We start from the raw sequence: 8,191 nt of genomic DNA, 5'->3' as shown, positions 1-8,191 counted from the left end.
AGGCACTGCTGCCCTGTTTCATCATGAGCTTTGCTTTTTAGCTGCTCAGAGGCGTGTTATCCCCGGCGTCATTCGCGCTAGGGCCGGGTTTACTAGGAAGTTCTACATAAGAAGGTCGTTCGCTTGCATATCACGCTGACCGCCTCTCTTGAGGCCGGATTTGGTGTGCGAAACATGCTAATGCTAAGATAGTCAAGATGCCCTCAATCCGTGATCTTGCTAAAGCTTCCTTTTCCCTATCGTCACTGGCCACATCATCACTGGAGTCTGTCGTGTTCACAAGCCCAGCAACTAACGAACAGCTACTCGGGTATTTCCTCGGATGGACTGCCAACTTCAAGTTCATCAATCATGGATGTAACAAACAAGAATCCGTTTCAATATTGGCACCCTTGACAGCATTTACATCTACTCAGAATACAGTGACGTGTGACTGGGTCAAGGATCAAGTACAGGTGTACCAACAATCCGACGATGTGTTTGAAGAGCTCTTCCTTCAGAGTGCGTGTGACTGCGATCTTCTTGTATCTTCAAAGCTGACAATCATTTTCTTTCTATATATATTCACGGCGCTGCTCAGTATGAGAAAGACCTCTTGTCTTGCCTGAAGAGTGCATACGAAACGAAAATCCTCTTCTCTGACCTCGCCACAAATGAGGCACTCGCTGTTGAATCTGTTGACACCGTTCCCGATGGGCCGTATTTGGCCCAAATATCGGAAAGAGAGCCTATCTTGGGACCAGTTTACCGGATATTGCAAGGTGATCACATGGCTTTCATGAATGGGATCCTGCCGAAATGGAACGGACGGAGCGTTCCATTCTGCAACTGTCAACACCCTGAGCGACTCAACAATTGGAATCCCGGTTCCATCCAGGCTCTATACAAAAGGCTTAGCCATTGAGTCCAGACCCTTTGAAGGACTTCGTGTCGGTATTAAGGATATTATTGATCTCAAAGGTGTCAGAACCTCAAACGGCAATCGGGCGTGGTTTAAACTTTACGAAGCCAAGAATGCCAGCGCTCCAGCAATGCAGAAACTACACAAAATGGGAGCTCTAATGATTGGCAAAACCAAAACTGCCCAGTTTACCAACTCGAACCGGCCTACTGCTGATTGGGTTGATTATCAGTGGGCCGGCCACCTTTCGAGATGCTCCGATGGCCGGTGAGCTGACCATGATTGCCTAGTGATGCCTTTCACCCGCGAGGTGATGGGTACCAAGATCCTGGTGTCTCGTCCGCGGGATCTAGTGCTGCTATTGCCGCTTATGACTGGTTAGACGTCGCTATCGGGACTGACACTGGTGGCAGCAGTAAGTGAATTATCATTTCTTGTTGGTTCGACCTCAACTTGTCTTCCGTGACATAGACTTGATTACAGATTGTGCAGACCTTTAAGAAGGCTTCTTTACATACTCTCTCTCCGAGTGTGTCATACATGAATAATTACTAACTCTACATCACAGTTCGTATTCCAGCAGCTGAAAATAGAGTCTTTAGTCTCCGACCCTCTTTCGGCGCGTTATCGAACGAAGGCGTAATGCCGGAGGGCGAGTATTTTGATGCTATAGGGTTTCATACACGGTCGCCAAAACTGCTACGAGACTTTGGCAAGGCATGACTTGCCGATAGTGAACAGCTAACGAAAAACTATGTGCGGAAGCGGATACAGGTAGGGGAATAGAAGATAAATAGATGCAGATGAGAGTCCAGGATGAGGCTCTCTCATCGGAAGCTAGCTAAGTAGGAAGGAAAGCACAGACCACCTAGTGTGGTCTGTGCGCCGCAGCACTATGTACGATTTCCTCGTAAACTGATTGTGCCGACCAACTACTGGCCTGTAGTAAGCCAACTCAAGTCAAGCCCTCTTCTCTGAATGGATTGATCATCTCGCGGATTTTCTCAACGCAACGATTGAGAAGAAGTCAGTAGGCGAGTATTGGAACGCGACAGCACACGTGGATAAACCTGGAACAAATTTTTGGAGCTATATGCAAATGATTGGCTTTCATTTGATCTGGAAGAATCAACTTGAGAAAGTTATCACTCCTTTTCGCAAGGATTATGCTGCTGCCAATGAAGGTCGTACGCCGTTTATCAATCCATTCCCTGCAGCCAGATACCTTACTGCTTTAAATACGACGCAGGAGGACGTCAACACCTCATAACAGCGTTTCACCTACTTCAGGGAGTGGTTCGGAAAGAATGTTGTCAAATCAGATCCGGAGTCCTGCTCGGATAGTCTTTTTCTCATACCACTCTCGATTGGTAACACAGTCAGTGAAGTTCATCTCGCTTGGAGTTTTGCACTTGATACCTAATTGATATGGAATAGGTCTACCGAAACAATATATACTCGCCGCCTGATGTAGGGGCTTGGGTAACTTTTACACCTTACTATTTCAGTGTGCAATCTCAAGGTCCCGAGGTTTCCTTACCAGTGGGCGAGGTCAGCTATGCAAGTAACATTACCAACGTAGAAGAGAAGTTGCCAATTGCCATCGACTTGCTGGGTCACCGCAATTGCGACTTGATGCTGCTTGATTTAGTAAATGCTCTCTCTGATGCTGTTATTTTGAAGGAGGTCAAGACAGGTAAAACGCTTTGGTAGAATCGGGGATACAAATGATTGAAAACAGCCTTGGAATGCGCAGTAGGAACGAGTGGGAGAAAGACATAGGGCGCAGGTAGATCTCACCAAGGTTTGCTACTTTTGCTACTGAGCATAATAGAAGCATGAAGTTTACCTGATACAGGCAGCAGAGGATGAACATCACGTGTGATGAGTGCTCGGGTCATCAAACAGGCCGCAACGAAACAAAACCCCACTTTCTGTCCACTTTGCCTACCTCGCAACTTTTCCCAAAGCTCTCAGAGCGACGTCCCTGGAAAGCTTGTAATGCCTTTGAACTGTCGAGATGGCAGAGCCTACGACAAATATGACGGCACGGTCTGATATTGTGACCACCGTAGCTAGAGCACAGGACTTGCTACGGGAGACACTCGCTTCAGGTAACGTACCCGTGGCCGAAGAGATTAACCTGCGCGCCGAGTCCGCGAAATCTCTTCTCAGATTGTCTGAGCAACTCCAACAGCAGCAATATCTCTACGATGCCATTGACCATTTGGAAACTATTCTTCGTCGATTTCCCACTGATTCCCCTGATCGTGCCAAGCACCTCAACACTCTGTCCTACGCTAAGATGTCTCAGTATATCATGCTTGATTCGCGACATGCCCTGGACCAGGCAGTACTTTTCGGCCGCCAGGCAAGAGATATTTCTTCCACGTCAGAGGCCTCAGACACCCGGTCTGCGCTGCATCTCGAAATTTTGAACAATCTTGGTTACGCACTCTCTCACAGATATGGACTGGCACAGAATCTCAACGACATAGATGAAGCTATCGCCTGTGCCAGGAACATATGTAGCGCAACGCCCAAAAGTTTGGCCATGTATCAGATGACGCTGAATAACTTTGCATCACGTCTTCGTTTAAGATACGTCCAGAGTAATGATCAAAAGGACATTGATGAGGCAATGAAGCTGATCAACGAACTTTTGTCGCTTACGACACCAGGAACACCCCAACATGTCATGGCTCTGGGTCAGCTGGGAATGATGGCTGCAGACAAATTCAAGAAGACTGATAAGATGGAGGATTTGGACGAAGGGGTCACAAAATGCAAAATGGGACTCGAGGGCTTACCCACTGGCCATGAAACAACAAATCAGATTCTAAGACAAATCGTTGAGCTACTCAATGCCAAGCATATCAAGACGAATTCTGCCTCAGACTTGAAGACCCTCGTTGACTATTCTGGCCAGCTTTTCCAAACGATACCCGAAGGCCATGCCAGGCGAGGGCAGTATTTCCTGGATTATCTGCAGCATCTCCAAAAGTATGCATTTGCAAGAGAGTCAATTCCGGCATTCGACACAATCATCAGTCTTGTTCAAGAGATATTCAAATCTTTACCCAAATCTTACTCTCAAAAACAACAATGCCATAGCATTCTCGCTAATATCTATGGAAAGAAATACATCCAGTCCAAGAATCTTCAAGACCTTATCACATTAATTGATTATACTCGGACCACACTGTATTCGTTTAATGACCAAATGGAGCAACGAGGTGCTTCGCAGCCATCTGCGGGGACAATGTGGTTATCGGATTTGAAAAATCCTTTGATCAAACTCGTCAATGCACCAATCGAGAACGCCATGAGAAATATTGCAGAAAGGGATTTACCTGAAGCCTTCAGATCCTATTATAAATCCTATGGCATTGCTTTGAAGGGCCTGGAGCAGCTATATCAAAGTCATTGCGTACGGCTGCAAGTCTGGGCAGAAGCAATAGAGCGCCGACGCGCTTTCTCACAAGATGAATTTGAAGTTGAAGAGGCGAGAATAAAGAATGAGAAAGCAGCCCAATTAGCTAAAACTCAAAGAACCCCTGAATACCGAACTCCAGAGTATGAAACTGAATGTGGTCTTCGAAAGCTGGCTATCGATCCACAGTCAAAGAACATTGTTTTTGATCTCAGTGGGATGATGGAAAGCAAGCTGGGTTACGATCCTACTAAACCGGTCTCTTCAGCAGAGTTCATTGCTCGAGAAACACGGATGGAACAAGATGCAATTAATGCTGCCTGGAGGAAAGGGAGAAAGGCAAATGTGAACCTGTGTCGCATGTGTCGCGATCTGAGCAAGCCCTTGCGACCGACAACAGAAGGATTCGTTTTGACGGCGAAAGAGCACTGGCTTCCATTTGGTAATTTCTTCCAGCTCCGTCATCGAAAAAACTGCGTCGTGTGTCGTTTGATTTTCTCCATTATTACAGACGAGTTTGGATCGCTACATCCAAGGTTAAGCGCCATGGATCGAGAAATTCAGGGAACGAGGCTAAGCACCGGCATCTTGTCGACAGGCGAAACAGTAATGAGGATTGACTATGGAATGAGACACGTCGGTGAGCTGAGGATTCTATGCGAAATGAACTACCATCGGGCTCTCCGCCAAGCGTGGGAAATAGACGCGCGATTGCCGCTCTCCAAGATCCTAAGCGGCGACCACAATAACCCAATTTACAATCAACACGACCAACAGGTCAATCTAGCTTTAGTCAAATCATGGTTGAATGACTGTGACCACAACCATGGATCCTTTTGTAACTCTCCACGACCCGGAGTACGTGCTGGAAAGGATATTCCAATCACTCTTGTTGACGTGGTTGCGAATTGCTTGGTAAAAGCTACATCAAGAGAAAGATCTTTCGCACTCAGTTATGTCTGGGGTCGAGTTGAACTTTCTAAAACTCTCAAGTCGAATTATGATCAAAGGCAACAACCTGGAGGGCTAGTAGAGGCCGCATTCCCCAGGACTATACAAGATGCTATCAGGTTTGTCAGGTCCTTGGGCGAGAAATACCTGTGGATAGACGCAATCTGCTTGATACAAGATAATGCAGATCAAATGTCTGAAGGTATTCCTAATATGGATCTTGTCTATGGTCATGCCTTTACTACTATTATTGCTTTACACGGCAATGATGCGAATGCTGGTTTACCGGGGGTAGTCCCCGGAACACGGGCTTGCCAGTATATCGAAACATTAACCGTCTCAAATCAGTCTCCCGACCTTGACTACGATCCCGAGTCAACTAATAACAAGACTATCAGTCTTGTAGCAACACCCTCTCCTTTATATCTGGCTCTAGAAATCTCGAAATGGAATTCGAGAGGTTGGATCGTACAAGAACGTCTTCTATCGCGGCGATGCCTCTATTTCTCTAGCAACTCAGTCTACTTCCAATGCGCCAGAAATACATTAAATGAGATTGGCGTCAACGAAGAATTCAAAGCCCGTGAATTTGACACTGTAAACCTGGACGACGAGCACATCTTGAAAACCGCAAATCGAGATAATCCTTTGTTTGATTTGAAACCAATATACGAACTTGAATCAGAAGAACGGCTTAAAGAAGCTTTCGAAATCTACAAGCAGTTAGTCGGCACTTACACAATACGGGATTTGTCTTTCAAGTCAGATATACTTGATGCCTTCGCTGGAATATTTGCCGTGCTCGATGATCATTTCCGGTGTGCTACCTATCACGGCCTTCCAGCTGCCATATTCAGTCACGCGCTGCTTTGGACACCGGCCGCTAGGCTCCCTCGGCGGGGATCAAGATTGCCTAGCATGTCAGACCTGTCACCAGGGCAGCCCGATGCCAGGTTTCCAAGTTGGTCATGGGCAGGGTGGGATGGACCTGTGGGCTACCGTCTATTCGAGGAAGTGAATGGAAAGATCGTGCTGCCGACCCCAACAGTACGGCGTTACGAGGTTGGTGGCAGATCAGCTCCACAGATCATTGATGTGAATGATGGCTCGGATCGACAATTTACACAGCAAGATCCGATGGACCCAACTAGAGACAAATCTAAGAATGATATCAGATTGAGAGCAAATCTTCCTGTCAGCTCTCACCGAAACAATGGCCCAAAAATAGAGGATCAGACGATACTGGCAAAGGTGATTCCAGATCCTGATCGTGGCTCATCATGGATTGTCCTACCACCGCAACCGATCGAAAGTAGAGATCCTCCGCTTGAAGCTACCTTGCTACGCTTCACCGCGCCAACGTTGCCGGTGTCAGCCTTCCAGATTAAACCTCAAAAAGAGTACATTAGTACTCAGTTCAATGTTCATAGCCAGAGCCCTCAGGCTGTACGGCGCATCTGTGATAAAAGAGGGTTGCATTGCGGTTTATGGTTTGAACAAGCCGGGTATGGGTATGTTGGCCAGTATATGAGCCCCGAAGCAGAAGGAAAAATCCAGATGGTGAAGATTTCAGAATATGGTAACGCATATCGTCCCAGGAAAGGGCCGTACCGTGTTGAGGGTGAAATCCGACTATTTGACGATGAGGCATTCCCCGCAACAGGATCCGGCAGTGGGCTCGTGAACGTTCTGGTGGTGGATTTTGACATGGGTCATCCTGATGGGACTGGAGATAGGGTAAGCAGTTTTCTCACTTGCTTGTTCGACTTGTACAACAAGCCTCCGAGTCTCGAGACAAACTGTGGATTTCAGTTGCCGCGATTCCGCGATTCACTCGCCTGCTCAAGCTCTTTCGTCTTTGTAACACATTTACTGATAACAACCGCTTTAGTGTACAGTGGCGATCATTCATGCGCAAGCCTGGCGAGATGCCGGACCGCAGGAGAATGAGATACAAATAGCGTAACTTTCCGCATGCATGGCCTTGTCTTGTTTGATGTGAGCAGTGGATTGGTCTCAATGGAGCAATATCAACTCCGTGTTGAAAATCAGGTAATATTGAACGCTTGGCTATGTGTCGTTGTCGGGTTGTTATTTTTCGTTATACGCCACATTAAGGAAAGGCTAAGCTACTAGAATTAATCGAAGTGACAAAGTCCCTGTTTTCCATGGCGAGACTGTTGATATTTGAGGACGATGGCATGTCCAAGATCATACGAGACATTGGATCCGATCCCGCTGTTCCGTCATCATAGTTTATCATGCTATCGGTTGATGGCTCTTCATCAAAATAGCCCACCAGATCACCAACCTCCAAATTGGCAAACGCCATCTCGTTAGCGAGGCGTATTTCGGCAAGAAACTGGTCGATGATGGTCGTGCTGGTTGCAGCTAGTTGATATGTACGTCCCATAATATCCAAAACTGTGCGCAATGCCATCAACGGCGTAAGAATGTGTTCCAAAGAAATAGCCAGGGTAATCCCACTCCCGACTCGGGCCAGCTCCCTCATCAGTGCCGTCGCTGCTGTGCTAGCATGGTAGATCGCTGTCCCAAATACCTGACTAGGGTCAAGCCGAGTCGTGTATTGGTCGAATATAGTAGCTATACACTTGGCATGGTCAATGGAGGCGGAGCGCGATAGTGCAACGAAATGCCTAGAAAGGCCCTCATCAACGGTGGCTTCTGAAGACTGGTCGGTGTCTAGGCGGTTGGCAAAAGGCGCATGTAGCAATATCATAGATGTGTGATATTGTGTGCTATTCAACATGAAATGTGAGTCGCAGTTGATGAAGAGATACAACAAATATGGATATGGTGGCATAACGTACTGTAATAAGAAGTATGAAGGAGGCATCGTTGCTGGTTGTTTAGAAGGCCACCTGAGATCTTCAGGTATGGTGGCG

This window comes from Phaeoacremonium minimum (assembly GCF_000392275.1).
Source record: "Phaeoacremonium minimum UCRPA7 unplaced genomic scaffold PA7_03_scaffold_293, whole genome shotgun sequence".
In the NCBI taxonomy this organism is placed as follows: Eukaryota; Fungi; Ascomycota; class Sordariomycetes; order Togniniales; family Togniniaceae; genus Phaeoacremonium; species Phaeoacremonium minimum.
This window is presented reverse-complemented; position numbering follows the sequence as displayed.